An 18,009-nucleotide genomic window follows, 5' to 3' on the forward strand; every position below is an offset into this window, starting at 1 on the left:
TACCGGTAGAGACAGAGAAAAATCGTCGGTTACTCGCTCAATTCCAAGATCTATTGCCGCTATTAAAGTGCGCTACAGCAACGAGGTGCTCTGAATAACTTGCTTATGGCAGGTGTCTCTGTCCTGTCAGTCATTGTAGGTGAGGCCTGACGGCGTCACCACACAGTCCGTCCGCTATGAACCCCGCCTTCGCTATAAATCACTTGTTTCACGAACGAACAAAACTAAAGGGATTTGTGACGGTAAACACCGCTACACAACAGCATTCGCAGCTGCTGCAACGGTATTAAATGTATTAGACACTTTCGTAATGTGTGAATGATGAAGTAAGCTCGAGTGCATCGACAGTCAAAATTGCATCTAGCCTTCTGCAAGATACAGTGTAAAACAACCCAGAGAGAAACGATCAGAAACGCAGTGTGTCTCCGCCTCAGACGGCAATCTTTTCAGTGGAAGAAAATGAAAAGCCAAAAGGAGAAATGAAAGATTCTGCTTCCCCACCAGCGCAATCAAGAAAACTCCCCCAGACGTTGTCGAAGTCAGCGTCACCGCCGACATCGCTGTCGCCGTAAACACCGAACGCGGCTCCTCAGGCAACAAGTTGAGACTTGAAAATACAAAGAAAAAAATCAACGCCGTTGCTCGCACGCAACGCGAAGCTAAGCTGCGAAAACCACGAAGCGGTCAAGTTGTTCGTTGGCCGAAAGAGCGAAATGCACGCTCGTTCCTCTTGAGCTTTCCGTGGAAAGGCGATTCCCCTTGGAAAAGCTTTTGGAAAAACATGCGCCACGCTGTGAAATGTACGCCTTGCGGTCGCTGGCCGAACGCAGCCACCTTACGGCCTGTGTACGACCACAACGATGCTCAGGCAGACTTTTGAGCTTTTCAAGATTCAAATCAATCGTGTTTTTGGCCAACAGCCCTCCAAAGAACGGGCAAAAACCCTTGACATATACGCAATAGGAAGCTGCACAATAATCCGTTTGCGTACGCTGAACCGCATTCAGAATACACATGTTACAATTACCGCACACAAACGAAAACATTCTTCTTTAGAGATTTGGCGGAGCTCAGCACACATTATAGACCACCTGTTCAGATGTTTATAAAAGTATTTATTGACCGTTTTTAGAAAACGTGATTATTATCATATTATTATTATAGCGGGTCTAACAGTTGCGTCTAGATTGGTCGATCACCAGACAGTTGGATGGCTCTGTCCTGTATTCTGGTTGCGATCATCGATCCACGGCACCGCATGCTGCTTCGTTAAGGAACCTTGGTAAGGAGTATTCTAATAGACCACTTGATCCGGCGGGATACACGTGTTCCGCGAGGATTGAACCAATAATACTAAGTGCATACGCATTCCCGTCACTTACTTTTCCTTTTCCATCACTTTTTCCTCTTTCTAGTTGGTTACAAGGTCGATAATTAGAAATACTCTTACATTTTCCTCTTCTTTCGCGTACAATTCAGTATCAATGATGGTAAAATAAACTCGCTATCAAGACTTCCTTGTTTATTATTAATTATCTAATATAATTATCTTCTATGCTGTGTTTAGTTTTATCTCTCTCTCAGTGTTCTTAGTTATTTACGTAGAATAACATTTGGCCAATGGCTAGGCTTGCTACGCATTGATTGATTCAGTGTCATTGATTCGTTCGTTCTATTTATTATTAGCGGCATTGTTTATCACTTCCTAGTCTCCGAAATCCTATGTACAGAGGGTAAGGATAAAGGTTAGGATTCTATCCGCAAAGAAGCACAGATATGCCTTCTCTGACACACTACCTGCTGATGCTTCTAGTTCTTTCCTGTTGCTAGCCCATGGAATACAGCGCACATTTTCTATCACCCCTAGTTCCCCGAGGGACGACAGACGCACGGTTGAGATTACACGCTATTTCTAACCCCTGCAAGACACTAAACGCTAATTCAAACGAAGAAAGGTGTGTTGTTCTGCTGCCACGGCATCGTGCGATTGCTTCGCTCCACATCGCACGACGTTACGTCCAGCAGCAATTCTGGCCGATGCTGTTAGGACCGCTGTTTCTAGTTTTGTCTGCCTGCCTGCCTGCCAGCCTGTAACAAAACTATATTGAGAAACATCGTTGCCTTTTCTCTGTCTGTGCATAACGTAACCACCGCAAAATGCGCGCGTGTTTAGACAATTGCGATGACTGCTGCTTCTGATATCGGCTGCCGCGGCTGGTCAAACAACTACCGGCGCTGTCAAGCTAGGCTATTGCCAAGAATAAACCAAAGCTCGCGGTGGCAATCAATACTCGACAATCTTGTGACTGTTGTCTATGTTTGCACACTCGACTGCTACCAGATGATAGAACAGCTCTTTGGCCGATTAGCAAACACCCGAGCAACCACATGCTACAGACTGCAGAGAACGAAACCACAGCAAAAGCGTTCAGAGCGCCCGCGAAGGCGCTCACCAGACCGATCCAGCAAAGATGGTTTGTTCCTGCCTACCTGGCAGAGTGACGTCAAAAGCGTCGAAGTTGACAATCAAAAGAAACTTACTTGAAATGTTCAATTTCAATAGTAATTTAATCAGGCAATAATGTGGAAAGCGGCCTTGTTTAATGCCTTTTGTCCTATTACCTGACTGGGTTCGTTTATTTTTGGACGACGTGTGTGTAATGCGTTAATGACTGGAGAATAATTTTTTTAGGTCACTGACTCAAATGGCAGTCGAATAAAGCGATTGAATGGAATCAGCTTTACGTACATCAGTATTACAACCGTCTTGCGGGCTGCCAACCAATACACACAATATTGGAGCTCAGCATCGACCAGGAAACAGCTGTCACAACAAATTCAAGGACGGCCAACGATTCCTTTGTGCGTGTGTGTGTTCCTATATGTGTTGCTAACTATTTGGCAGATTTTCGTGTTTGTAAGTGGTAATTCGTACTTTACATTAGAGGTCTGGTTAATCAGATTCAACATAAATAATCGTAGTTTGCTTCTCAGTGATTGTCCAGCCACCACGGGTAGACGGTCATTTTGTTGTTGCTATTAGGGTTAAGAGGAGTTGCACGTAAACGACTCAAGGTAACACGTACATGACCCCTATGTCCACATCCGGCGATGCCAAGAAATGAAACGTCACAAATGAACTCTGTACCTATGAAAAACTAAACAAATGAGCAATTCCAGCTTTTACATCTGGGGAAACAATACGTTTTGCCCCTATTCACTCATTTTGTTCGATGCGTCGTCGCATCGCGTAGCTCCTACCGTCTAAGGGTGATAGCAATTAATCAGTAGGGGCCGACGACTGCCGACGTTAAAACTGCATTGAAGTTGTATTAACACGGTGTTGCATATGGAGCAAGTGTTCGATATATCGACAAAAAAAAAAAAAAAAAACTTCTGAACAACAACTGTCTTCACAAAATGACGTAGTGTATTTCTAACAGACCCGTCAATCAGTCGAAGTAGATCAGATTTGTGTACGACGTATTTCTACGTTCGATGAACGATTTCTCACGCGCGATTTTCAGCTGTGGCTAGGGTCTCAATGCATTGGATAATGCATATACTTGGCCATGTGGTCACATTGGATGACGGCAACTTTCGCCTAGATCATAAAAACAAATAGAAACAGAATTCAGTAGTCACCTGACAAACACTCCGGCGTAATGTTATTCGTCATTAATTTTGTCAACTTAAGCCTAAAGTTCTGATAACCTGCTTGTCCTTGTGTTGTGCCTACACGAGTGGCTCGTAACGTAGGCTGGATCTATAGTGAGAGCAGACTCTCAAAACCAGTGATGAGATCATCAACGTTTGCCTCATTAGCAATTATTACTAACTCGTGTCACAATTCATAGAAGACATACGTGCTGCTCTGTGGAAGAACGTCGAAGATCCTTCTTGATCCTATTATCGCACTGATTATACTTGACAGAAGATATTAACGCAACAACACCCGCATAAGGAGCTCGCTACGAACATTAGGCGAGATTATCGAGCAACGACGACACTAATAATATAACCAATAAAAACAAACCCAGGAGTAACAATAAAAAAAAAACAAAGATGTCCAACTTATGCATATTAACAGCAACAATCAGACTCCTTGTTGTCTAGGTCACACGCTCGCCTTCGCTAATGAGGCGATTTCCTGTTTTACGTCAAGTGTTCGCCGCGAATACAGCCGTTGTCGTGTGTCGATTCTTGTGTCGTCTGCTAGCATTACCACAGCGCTGTAATCACATTAGGAACACCAGGAATAGCCTTTATAAGGCAGCCATCACGTGGAATAGAAGGGATAAACGAGCGAACGTCGGGAGGTATCAGGCCAACAGTCTACAGATAACAGGAAGGACAGACGAACCTTTTTTTCTGCCATTTCTGACGCTGGCGCCGGTGTTGCATCTCTTTCTGATCTGTTATCGACCGTTTCTGTCGACAAACCGTTTGCCTCATACAGGATCTGCTGCTGTTGCAGGTTCACTCGCTCAGCTAGTGGGGTCGTCGTCCTTACAAAACATTTCAAGTTAATTAGACCTTAGAACGTCGTTAACGTGCAGGCTACCACAACCCAACCTATCGAAGGTATACGCTTTCCTGGCCGGTAGCCCACGCCGATATTACACCTGAAACACGCTCGGTGGTATCGAAGTCAGCATCGACGTAACTCCGCTATCTATCGCTATTTGGAAAGACCTCGACGATGGCGCTATAGAGCGATATGGCAGCTGCGGTCGTTGCTGACCTTGCTGAAAATATTGTGAGCGTTTTCAGCTAGTACTAGTATACCGATTGTACGATACGAATAAGCGTTTATCTGCTGTAGCATAAAAATTTCTCCGCGCTTAAGGCGCACAACGGACAATTAGTTAGATCACTTTTCGTATGGTCGTGTACGTGGCACCCGTTGAAAAACATGCCCGTTCGGCTCGCTCGTTCCTACTCGTATGCTAGGTATGACCGAATGACAGGTTGCATCACGGGACGCCAATAGAGCCTATGTTCGAGTACTCTCAGTTAGTTGACTTGGTTGCTCGGTTGATCGGAAACTAATCTAACCTCTCCATACAGTAATGGCAGATGTAGGCAACAACAGATGGAACAGTTAAATCTAGCTCAGCAAGTGTGATCTTGCTTCCATCCCGGCTTATTAGGTAGGCCTCAGTATCAGCCCAGTCCAGCACCACCAGAACAGCACGCCGCCATTCGAAACCAGCCCCACTACATACGGCCAAGCGCGACTCGGCTTGTGACTGCTGCCATCTCATAGAGCTCGCTAGCCGTATGGATCACGGTCGTCATCAGTCAAAATCGACAACAGAGGCATATTGTTAGCAGGGAGCTAACAGTAAAAAGGGCACTATTCCGACCGTCGCAGCTGCTGTACAAGTGTTACATCTGCTACAGCTGTTGCGCCAGTAGAAACGCTGCCTTGGTGCTCTGAACCACTGCTTGGAGCCGCTGGCAACAAAACATGTAACAAGAACAACATCGAAATCAGTGATGATAACACTAGACGCACAATAGCAACAGAAACCGCTACCACATGTAGTTCTACAGTAGGTTCCTGTCAAAGGCCATGCTGCCGCATGTACATACACTATTAATTTTTCCTATAAGTGTACACAATTACTGTGAAATAGCCCAGCGTTACCAATATCAAAAATTATTGCGATGACTTTAAAACATATGCCGATTTGTGGGAGAACGAAGTTGCACCAGTCAATAGCGCAGTCATTGAATCAGATCATTGACCACCAACGCCGCAAATGTCGCTTTGAACAAAAAATTGCTCTCTTTAGGCGTAAAAGTTTGTTTATTACGCTACTGTGATACTGTCAAGAGCTTTCCTAATGTTCGGCGAAGTTTAATTTCGAATTAATTCGACGAAAACCTTGGTTCGAGCTGATTTCGGTGTAATTAAGTTTTGTAATTACAAAATTAAATTCTACAAGACTCGCACTCTGGTCTATTTCGTTCTACAATAGATACAAAGCTAGCACCTCTTACTTTTAAATTAAGGCTCATACGTAACCTGTTTATTTATTACACCGTAAACTCAGTTCAGGCAAGTGAAGCCTTCGGGCTTGGTGGAATCAAGGTCAAATCTCGATTAATTGTAGTATTGTCTCGTCAGGTATGGTAAACTATTTATTGCAAATATACGAAAAAACAACTAAAAAGTCTGTTTATCAAACTGGATCTGCTCTACAGAATGCAAACGGGTTCTCGACTAGCTAGCATAACATCGAGATATTGTTTAATTCAACGATCTCTAACGAACAATACACGCTACAATGTGCAGGCTCTAACTTCTGTATAGGTGGCTCTATGACAAAAATTAGCTAATGATAGTTCTATATTTACAGAATACAAACATTCAGCAACACTGACACGCTCTAATGAACATCACGTTTATTGAATGACCTTCTCCCTAGCGTACAACTAATTAGTGAGTCGAAGCTTAGGAACTACATAAAAAAGCAGCTTCTCCGATTTTTACTTCATCATGGAAAATCGACTAGATGTTCTGTCCATAATCACTCCCTCACCTAGTTACACCCACCAACGACCGCACCCCTGCTGAGCTTCTTTGAACTCTCTTCGTTAGTTTCCAATGTTTTTCACAGGGCCCGGCCGATCCCAAGGACAATGCACTACTTCCAGAAACGTGGTACTGATGCATGCGCTCCAACATCAAACGAATGGGTCGATGACAGTACTAACCAATCGCCGGATCGGCTCTCTTAGCACTGCCTGTTCATCTTAATGAAAAGCTAGCAGCTACATACCACTGGACCGCAATTTTTGTGTCAGTGGCTGCGCTGCAGATGCTGTAACAGCTACTCCCTCTCTCCCCCTCCCCCCCACGCTGTGCGTGCGTGCGTGCGTACGTAGAGCGTATCTATCTGGCTACGTGTCTTTTGACTGTGCGTTGTAGTGTAGCGACGACGATGATAGAAATTCTTCTAATGTTCGTATCTGCGCCGTTTTCAGAGAGTTTTGCCAGGTAATTAGGCATATTTTTGCAGAGACCTTCAGACCTTACGTGTAAGATATAATAATAATCGGCGGCACAACCTATAATTTTTTGCTGTTCCCGGCCTTCCAGGGTCCCTACTATACTCTAGTATGATTGCCGGCAGACAATTGACACGGGGAACTTCAAAGAATTCATCAGTAAACAGAGTTCACACATAGAAACTCAAGCCGATGCGTTAAAAGAAGCAACTCAGATCCAACGTGCTCCTCATAAGCAAAACTAAAGGCATTGTAGCTAAATAAATCACTAGGTGATTTGCCTAAAATAGGCGAGGAGACAGAGTTAGACAACACATCTCCTCGCTGATACATAAATTTGTTTAAATTCGGTATAGAATGGATCAACCACTTGCGGTATCAATGCGAAAACCCATCTGTCCTATAAACAGTTACAGTAGCTAAATCGCTGGGTCATGCTGGGCTGGTTAAGACGAAGGAAATACCGCAACGAAGAACCGCTTACTCCTTTACAGCATAAATCAATTATTCACGATGAAGACATTTACGGTCAAACGTATAGACTTATAGTAAGAATAATGTAATCACCATCTCCACCAGAATCGTATAGACGCGCGAGTCCGCCTCTGTTTGAGCTGATGCTACATAAAGCTACTGCTTCCGCTTAGGACCTGACCTACTTATTAAGTTACCAATTTTTTGCAATCATAACAACGTTATAGTGACGAAATGAATTGCACGTCATGAATGGCCGTCGAAGACATCCACAACAGTTTCCACTTTAAATGCAAAAAAAAAATGTACATTTTCAAACACTACCGCACACCAATGAAAATTTCGGAGAGAGCATGTAGAAGCTGTTAAAATAAGCAGTCTTTCAGTACATAGTTATCGCATCATGGCATTTCTATTTGGGTCTTGCTTTTGGTATTCACCATTGACGGGTTGAGTAACAGAGACCATTCGATTATGTCCTATCGGCCTATAAAACTGACCAGATGGTAATGGCATCAGAAAAACATATTGAATCAAGCGGCTTCTCTAGGGTCGGTAACAGAGATTCGACCCTTGGAGGAAGAAGAGGTGCTATCATATATCAGGTTTTTACAGAACCAGCAAGTACATCGAAGGAGACATGACTGCCACAACTTAATATCCTTGAGATAGAGGAAATCATCCGCAACAAAGACTGTCGTCGTCCGCCGTGGCTTTAGATACTTTTCCTTCGTCCCCGTTATCTATACTGAACACCGGGGCGCGTAAGAACTCCGGTAGCCATATTATGAAATCAATATTAGTCGTGTGCAACATGACGCAATCTTGTCCTGATCTCTTTTCTTTTTTTTATATATAGAACAGCAGGTATCCGCCAGCGACTTTAAATACTATAGCTATCGACTCGATCTCACGATATTCTTAGTTTTCAGGAATCATCAGCAAAGCCACCTTTTTCTACAATAACCTGTAACTGCATATGAATACATTCCGACTAACTTTTTTTGACTGGATTTGCGATGGCTACGTGCAGCGTTAAGATGGCGAATCGCTCACGCAGGCAAGCCATACAAAAAAGCACCTAGAAAAAAGAAACAGCCCACTCAGTATTAAAAGATCTTTATATAAGCTGTATGAAAACTCTAACCTTTTGTGTCGCTGCTGTGCAGGCTGTTGGCGGTTATTTTTAGTAGACGTACATTATCGTATTTCTGGAACTTTCTACGGTACATTTTTCATGCAAAAATCAATCTCTGAAATTAGCATCGAGCAACGACCATCGATGAATGGCAGTCAGCTGGCAGCGAAACGCAATTCCAGCCATCTCAAGCCGAGCGTCGACGTTATACTCAACCGCCATGATTCCACCTCGATGAGTCCTGCTTGCCGATATCAAATGAACGAGAGCCCTCTTGCGAATAATCATCAGCCAAGCTAACAAGCTATTAGCCAACGAACAGAAGGTTTCTACTGCTTTTGGGGCCACTTTAGGCTTTTGATGTTGCTGGAGACAATAACATCCTTTTCTCGGAATGAAGGCTTGCTGCCTTGGCCTGCAACCAGCTACAACAATAACAGCGACGAAGACAACAACAGCAGTAGTAATCGCAGCAACTTTTGTTGCTCCTGTTGTTGAAAGTAGATTCTACTGCACCTTTCATTCATAGGCAACTTTTAGCATGCAAGAGCTGCTTGGCTGGCGGTTTCACTCTGCGGTCGTCCGGTAGGCAGCAGTATCAAGAAACACTATTTTTCTCTTTTAGTAGCCTCTACATAAAACCGATGGCCATTCGCCACTGAAGGGCAGCCGAGAAAAAAGATGGAAGAGGGTCGATGGCTGAAATTGTTCACAGGTCGTGCGTAGCGCTTCGACGTTTCTCTAGTTGTTCATTAGCTTACTGCCATGGCGCCATCTAACCGGTCCACAACAGGTTGATGCATACTCCCTTCTGATAAAGGCCTAGGCAGCCTTCCCTCTGTCGCTGTTACAGTTTCGGCAACAGTCCCCTGCACTGTAATCGAATGTATTCCGAGTACGCTTTCTCTTTTTTCTGCGTTTCTTGTGCTGTTGCTTCAGTATAGGTGCATAAATGTCGATGTGAAGCAAAGAGGAGAGAAACATGCAGAGACAAAGCATCAAAGTGCGCGTCGTTTTTAATCGCGTGTGTCAGCCACTGGTCGAAAGTTGTCCGCGGCTCTGCGTTTTCCCGCCAGATGGCCGAGGCCATCATGCAGTCAGCAAGACGTGGTAGCAGCGAAGGTGCCAGCACCAGCGGCGGCGGCGGCGGCGGCGGCGGCGGTGGTAGCAGCAGCAATGGCATGCTTGCGTGTAAGGTTCGAGGTATTATTAGTCAACTCTTGCCTATCCACCCGCTGGCCGCGCCGCAAGGGAAAGGGTCGTCAGCGTCGTCGTTGCCGATGTTACAGGTAATGACGACGCTACTGCCATTTATGTGATGTGTGTTGTTGTTTACTGTCGCGTTCATGCTGATGCTGGCCGCTCTGGCCACGTCGGTTTTTGTTTGCTTACGAACAAACTGCTGCCTGGCCTGCGCAACACGGATGACCGGTACGATTCAACACCTTTTGATCGGCACCTAAAAGCAGCCACCGCGCAAGTCGTACACTGGACGCAGAATCAGCACAGCCCACCATACGGGTCGAAGTATAGCGTCACTAGTACTGCCTAAAGATGTAGGGGCAGTAGTAGAGCATCAACTCGGTTATCAAAGGCAACAACGACATTGAGCACCCCAAAAAAACTCGACGAATAATGATGATAATGGTCGTCGTCGGCCATGACGCGGCTGACAGCGGAAGGAAACATAGGGCAAATACTCTGAAGACAAATTTAGAAACAGATAGCGATAGCCACAGCGACAAAGCCACTGGATGACTCTGATACAAGGATAAGAGATATGAAATGCAGGCAAAAGTATCTATTTATTAGAAACAAACATGCAATCACTATTTTGAAATGATGGTCTACATCTTGTACAACGGGTACGAGGCGCTAGACGAATCTCCACAACTCCATATAGGTTTTAGTAAGTCAGAAATATATACCAACGATTCATATCAACAATTGCTCAAGCGTGTTTCCTTTAGGTTCTCGAATTTTCCCAAGGCTTCTAGTTTTTCTATGGTTTAATCGTCTTCTCGCAATCTTCTTTTCTCCACTTCACACCGACACCGAATTCGCTTTGTATCTCAGCCATACACTTAGCGTCAGCAACTACAAAACCCTTTGCCGCTATCGTCGCCTCCGCCGTACCACTAACTGGAACAGCTAACGCTTACGGGTTAAGAAACGCACCATTGATTTTTCAATCGAACTTTGTACTTAAGCTTCCCGACGGCAGATAAGTCCCACCGACTAACCGTTCGACCTCCATACCATTTTTATCCGGCCAATTCTCACCAATTTGGGCCAATAATCAATCGAGGAAGATGAACGTTCAAGTCACAAGAAACTGCAGAAATCCCATCGAACATTTAGCTGCTTGTGCGGTAACGCTTGCCTAAAGAGCTCAGTTGCTTCTTTACTATCGATTACTATCAAAAGTAGCACGAACGGATAAACGTACACATGATTGCGATAGACAGAGAAGGTACTACAAGGCCGTCAGCAATAATATGATCAACGTATCAGAAACAACAGCAGTACACGTTAACGACTGCGCGTTATCAACGCTACCATAATCTAAGACACAGGCGGTTAGGGGGACGCATAGGTTGGCAAATAGACAGTCGGGCAGCAGTGGAGGACGTCACTACGTTACTTATACGAGATGATCAGTCATGCAGAGGCAAAATTAGAGAAGGCGACTAAGCGCGCAAAGGACAAAAATCCAGTAACCTATCTCGTGGTGGCGAGGGAAACATGGTCGCGAGAATTGTGAATATACCGGGCTGAGATTACTGCTAAAGCCAGCAATGGCTTGCGTAACTCGTAGACAATACAGAAGAAGAAGCTGTCAATTGGCCAATTCGAGTAGAAGTCAACGGCAGGTTATAGGAATATTGTACGGGACTATCTAATGAAACCAGACTGCAGATCGCATTCAAAACAAAAAGAGGTTGGTCTCATTTGTTTTGAGGTCCGTTCATCCAATGAGGCGTTGCGTTTCAGCGTGTCTTTTTAGAAGTTTAGAGACGAAAATCACGATGTGGTTTGTCTGCAAGAGAGCTCTGTGAGAAGTGTTTTTTTAGCGTTGAAGTAGCACCAAGCAGGTGCGCCGGGATGGCGCTTGGACAAACTACCCCGAATTTAAACAATCGAAGTAAAACCGACTATTTAAGAAAAGAGCGAAGGTGCTGCTGCAGCTACTGAGAAATATTTATAATGATTGGCAAACGAAGTAGGTTTCTCACGGCTGTAGTTGCCGTATACTACCAATACTACATACAAATAATAATAATGCACGACTGAGCACACGAGGAAAACCGGCTCAAAAGAAGGTGCTTGCTGAGCGTTGAAGTTTATTTGCCGATCTAGCCCGTGCCAAAACTTCACGAATTCTGATAAAGTCAGAAATGATTTTGTTACCAGTCAACATTTTTGTCATTGAACAACCAAAAGACACATCCACAACGAAGCCCCTTTAACACCTACGAATTCACTGTTAGTGGAAAAGCTACTTTATACGATACGAGTACGCAATAAAAGTCTGCATAATAAATCTCTATGTTAAGTTACGTGACCATTCTCATTGTATCTTATTCCCATAAGTCTGCAGGATACTTTCTCCTCGGCATTTTTAATAATATCGGCATTTTTTATATGTACGGAAGACAGATGGAGGTATACTTTTGATACATGAATAGGTGTTTTTCGTCTTGTATTGGATTTACACCTCCAGTGCTGTTACTTAGTGTCTGAAGTAGAAGAATACCTTAAGATTTAAGTCATTGCTACAACTTCCGTAGCAGTTCTAATAAAAGCGTTTTAAACAGAAACCAAGATCCAGTCTGAGATATCGACGCATGTAAATTTGTCTCAGAAGCTGCCATGGTTTTTTTTTCAGCTAAGTTCGAAATTTCCCACGACCCGTCAGACTATAGTGTTACAGGTTACTCCATCTCCAGTCACTATGATAGGCGCAGCTAAGCTAGGCTAAGCTAAACTCGGTGCTCACAGGTCGCTCAATTGTAGCTGGTTTCTGCTCAGCGGAAATCCGTGAGCGTAGAAAAGGAAGGAGTAGCAGAAAGTCAAAGATGGCCGAGAAAAGGGTCTGGAAGAACGTGAAGGCAGCCGAGTGTCGTATGAGCGTCGTGCGCTCAGCACTGCAAGCCATGGTTCGGCGTACCTGTGCGTGTGTGTAACAGCAAGAACCAGCCCAATCGGCAACGATAACCAAAGCCATCGTATCGCCGACGACCGTCCACCAACCCACTTCTTCTGGGACCAGCTTGCTGACTGGCTGGGTGCTTGCGTTTTGCGCTAGTACTTCGTGTTTTTCTCTCTTTCTTTGACATCTTGTTATTCTCCTCTTTTATATATTTCTATGTCTGTATTTGTGTGCCTGTGTGTATGCATGCCTGTATGTGTCTCTTCTTTTTCTCACTATTACTACGACTACGTCTAATACTACAGCCATCACAACGACTGCTGCTAGTACTGCACTCTTTTGGCGCTCTGTTGCCGTCGCCGCTGGCCGTCTGCTGCTGTCGTTAGCCGTATTCTTCGACGCGACGCGAGCCAGCGAGTAAGTGAGCGGACGACCAACGCACGGGCGGCTGGTGGACTGACGGAAAGCGGCGGAGTGACGGCAACGTCGTGGCTGCCGCGTCGCCAGGCCGTCACTGCACGAAAAGGCAACAACACACCATCAGCATAGAAAAGCAACATAAAAGCAGTCGAGCAGCAGCGACACAAACTAAACCAGCTTTAGCAACAACAACAATAGCGTCTCCAGAAACTTCTCTCTATACAGACTGCAAAAGCAATGGCAATCGGCGCTGGCGACGCCAACAGCGTAGCTGGGACGCGACGGAGCGGATGCGTAACGATCGGCTAACGATGGACGTCAACGACAACGACAACAGGACCGCAACGAAACGGTGGCGATGTGATGCGGTAAGATGACTTGACGCCAAAACAAGCTGGCAGACCAATACGGCAATCAAGACGCAGCACAGCCAATCCACAGCAACAACGTTGGCCAGTAGCGGACATATAGTGGATAACGAATGCAGGGAGAACGTAACAACCAAACGGCCCAAACAGCGCCAGCGGTGATCGCTGCGACGGCAATTGCCACAAAACAGCCTCGCAAAGGCACAACAACAAAGACGAAACGTAGGGAAGCCAGCGAGCGGTCATTCTGACTGAATCGCTCGTTGAATTATAGTCGCTCTGGGCTTTTCGCTCCATAGTCGCGTTGTTGTATAGAGACATACTCACAGTTAATCAGCGACGCAAAGAAACAGTTTGAAGCAGTAACCGAATAAGTTCTAGCTGGCTGGTTTGTTTGACTGCTGTTGTTACTGTTGGCTGTCGGTATCATTATTTGTTGCTGCGACGACAAGTCGTACTCGATCTACTGAGACGGTTACGATGCTGCCATTTACAGCAGCAGCAGCAGCAGCAGCAGAAATACTCAACAGTTACTGACTCGCTTCTGGCTGCAGCAACAGCTAATGCTTCAATAACAACAAACAACAGTAACAAAAATCAGTAATTCTTCCATGGAAATTCGGCCAAAGAGCTGACAAAGTTTGTTGTGGAAACTAGCCCAACGCCAGAACTGCCAAAAGAGTTTTTGCGGTCGGCGTTCCCCATGAGAACGACACGGCGAGCCAATCATACAGTCAGTCGGACGGCGAAGGGCCGTTGAGCAAGCGGTTGAATAAACCAACACAGTAGGCGATGGACAAACGACGCAAAGGCCACAGATTTGTCTCTGGTTGTTTTCTCTACGTCCACATGCTGCCTGTCCGCCGAATGCAACTAAATCGTTCGGCTGTTGCAGCCAATGGTGGCTGTTATTTCTGCTGTGCCGCTACTGGACTACTACCAGCACTAATTCTACCATCATCAATACTGAGTATTGCTGTGCTTTTCATTGCATGGCTGGATGACGCGTCACCTTGGTGATGGCTGATGTTAGCGAACGCACGTTGCCGACACAGCACCAACTGACGACACGGTCCGCCGCAACAGCAGTAACTATCACAACAGAACGAGCATGACGAAAACGAAGAAAAATGCACAATTTACACAGCAACAACAGCAGCACTGCGGCAGATTTGTCTGTCGCGACGGGCAAACCTGCTGTTGATCGGATGCTGCTGGGTGTCTCCTGGTTGTTCGCCGTCGATCGGCAGGACTCCTATGTCTCAGACTGACAGGACCGTGGCTCCGCGAACCGCCGGCAGTGACGCCCGCCAGTCAACGGCGCCACGTATTATGCAGTATACGATAACGCAGACAGCACAGAAACGGGAAACAGCGCTGCAGAAAGGAACCATAACAACGACAATAATTATCATGATGTTAATGTCGGCGCCTTCCACGGCGTCAAAAGGACTTCATGGCAAAACAACATAAAGCAACAGCAACGAGAACAGCACTCTTACTTTGCTCTGTTGTTGTGCGCAGCTAATACAATACTAGTAATAACAATTATACATACAACACTCTAGCGTTTTACTAGGTAGTACCTACACAAAGACAGAACCGCATGCTGACGATGCGGATCATGCCGCTGCGGGTGCCGCTGGTGCGGCAGGAATAATTGGAGTCGCTGGCCGCCGACAACGTATGTACGTACGTAGGCATGTACACTGGGACGGCCGAATCAGCAGCAATGGTAGCGGCACGCAGGCTGAGAACAGAACCCGCCAGCCGTCGCCTTTTCCATAGTCACCGTTACAGTAGAGACAAGCAGGCGCGGCGGTTATAGCGGCAACAGCTCGGCTGGACGATGACGACAATATTGAAACAAACGAATCGCCTACGAAGCAAGAGTAAGAAATGTCTTATAGCTGCCGCCTTATAGTCAGTTCCGCTGCTCCACTAGCGGGTCATCGTGATTCGCCAGCCCAGCCCTGTGACGCTGCCAGGCGAGAGCAGCAATGGCAGCAGAAGGACCACCGCCGTATCACCAGCGCCGGCCTCCTTCTCTCTGGCCGCAACTGGCGGCCTTTTCTGGGCCACCATCGTCACAACAGCAACAATAAAAGGAAAGAATCAAGTGAGAGGACTATGGGAAGAACAGCGGCAGGAGTACCACAGGCCGCCGTGTTTTAGCAGTTACGACAGCAACAGTGGCGACACGACAGGCCCTCGTGAATGCATTTGTCCTAGTATTCATCCATATATGTAGAACTTCAACTAGTTTACTGTATGTATAGACAAAGGCAATATATCATATATATGATATCTGTTGTTGGCGTGGCAGGACAGGGATATTGGAAAAGCAATGCAACAAATAGCAGAAGCAGCAGCAGCGACAACAGAAATAGAAAAAAATGACAACTACTGAGATAGTTCAAAAAAATTAGGTTAAATAACGAGCCGTATTAGGAAGAATACTATTCCCCCTTTTGTCTCACAAAACCCACGCGAGAGGCAATAACACTAAGTCACGCAGATCCAATGGCGGTAGTAGATCAAACTAGTGACGGTGTAGCCATCACATGAAGCTCGATAAAATCGAATAAATACAGAAAACAAGCGGTATCCGATTTTGTAAGACTTAAGCTAGGTGGAGTCAACAGGTCTCACAGATCGACAAATCTCAGAGACGGTTGTCTAATTTCACAAGAGACGACAGCCATGAAAATATCAGTAAGGAAAAACATCACCCACCTATATGACTGTCGCTACCGTACTAACTCTGCCTGCGTCGATAAATACAGAAAGCAACCTTACCTAGTCATCGTGCCAGGTTGCAGATTTCAGTTGAATTAAAGTTCCCCTATGATGCAGGTGCGCATGCAGGACAACTAACAGCGTTGTGTCTGCCATTGCTAAGTATACTACTTGTCGAGTATTGGACGAAACTGTTGCTGGAGCTCCGGGATATTATCTAGAAGTGGGATTTCTCGCCAAGCGGTGAGACTCTCTCACTAAACTTACGGTTTGGTCAGGATACGTGCATCGCATATGCAATGTAATTCGTGTTTACTGTAATTTTGTAAAAAGCTGTTTCATTCGGCAGGCAGTTTCGCTTGATCCAAGATATATTGATTGATAATAGTATTTGAACCCTTTAATATTAAACCTTTAGGCCATGGTAGCATCCATAAACATACTAACGGTAATAGTAATATAATAATTATTACTAGTGTTATCGTACTTGTAAAATAATTATTGTTTGCATCGACAGTTGCACGCCCGAGTGACACTGAGCCTCTTTCACAGCTATTGTATCAAAATAGCTCATAGTCTTATGTTAATTGTGTGGTAGATGTTCCATAACAATTATAACCATTCCAATATATTAGACCACGATTCAGCAGACGCTGTAAGAATTGGAGGCCATGCAACGTGCTTCAACAGGAGCTCGTGGGACGACGCTGAACTGGAAGCTCCCCTAGTAGCCGCGTCCCCCTACGAGCGATCTGAGTGAGTCGAACAAACAACGCTTCGTTCAGTGTGGCGATTATTTGAGCTCATGCAGAACTCGTTTAACAGCGGCGGTGACGGTTCTTGCCGCGGAGGCAGTTTTGTTATGCCAAATAGATCTCTAATGACCTCGGCCTTCACTGGCGATGATACCACCTTTCCCAAGCGCGGCCTGTTTACCGACGTTGCCATGACATCGTATGACGAGGATAATGTCTACTGCTCTGTCAGACCCTGTCGTTACGCCGCCGTCGGCCGGGTACCCTGAACCCGGTGATAGCAATAAGCACTGAGGCGGTCAGTTCGTTTACGAACAGGGCATTGCAAATGCACTACATAGCCAACCGTATTTTTACACCCACCATCTGTTTCAGCTGGAAACCCAGATAATGTTAGTGAACATTACGCATAGTAATATGTGTCCGCGAGCTTTTCATGCAACCCATAGATCGCATGAATAGACGACTCTATATCAATGGATCTCCAATATGAATAGATACTACGCTCTATAAGCTCACAGGCACATTAATAAACTTCTAAGGGACACACAGTGGTAAGCAGCTGAAGAGAAAAAATATTGTAGTTACTGAATAATGTAGAACTTCATTAGGAGATAACACGGTCACGAGCGACCTGCACAACAAGGTTTCGTTTTGCACCGAACATTTGTGGCAGTATCATCATGGAGGAACTCCTGTCATCTTGCATCAACTTGATTATACTGGGATTTGACGTCTGCCCCTAGGCGCGTCATACTTGGCCGCAACCATGTTAACTTTTGGTTAGACAAAAGCAGCACAATTTGTTAGAGATTTGTCTATTGAATGAAGAAGAATCGAATGTCGTTAGCTGGAGACGAAATACAGTTTTTATTTGTACTCTAAAATAAAGAAGCTTATCCCATCACGTGGCTCAGAACCGTACGTCGCTTGACTCGTCAA

At 45.3% G+C, this 18,009-nt stretch overlaps 1 long non-coding RNA gene across 1 annotated transcript in view; it reads right to left on the minus strand.

Moving 5' to 3' along the window:
* Positions 1-17,424, minus strand: part of LOC147753795 (uncharacterized) — a 62,527-nt gene extending 45,103 nt beyond the window's left edge. Inside the window, exon 1 of the long non-coding RNA XR_015316070.1 lies at positions 8,642-17,424. This is a non-coding gene — a long non-coding RNA (uncharacterized LOC147753795). The remainder of the gene's footprint in view (positions 1-8,641) is intronic.
* Between the last annotated feature and the right edge of the window lie 585 nt (positions 17,425-18,009).

This window comes from Varroa jacobsoni, unplaced genomic scaffold, assembly GCF_002532875.2.
Source record: "Varroa jacobsoni isolate VJ856 unplaced genomic scaffold, vjacob_1.0 scaffold_224, whole genome shotgun sequence".
NCBI lineage: Eukaryota > Metazoa > Arthropoda > Arachnida > Mesostigmata > Varroidae > Varroa > Varroa jacobsoni.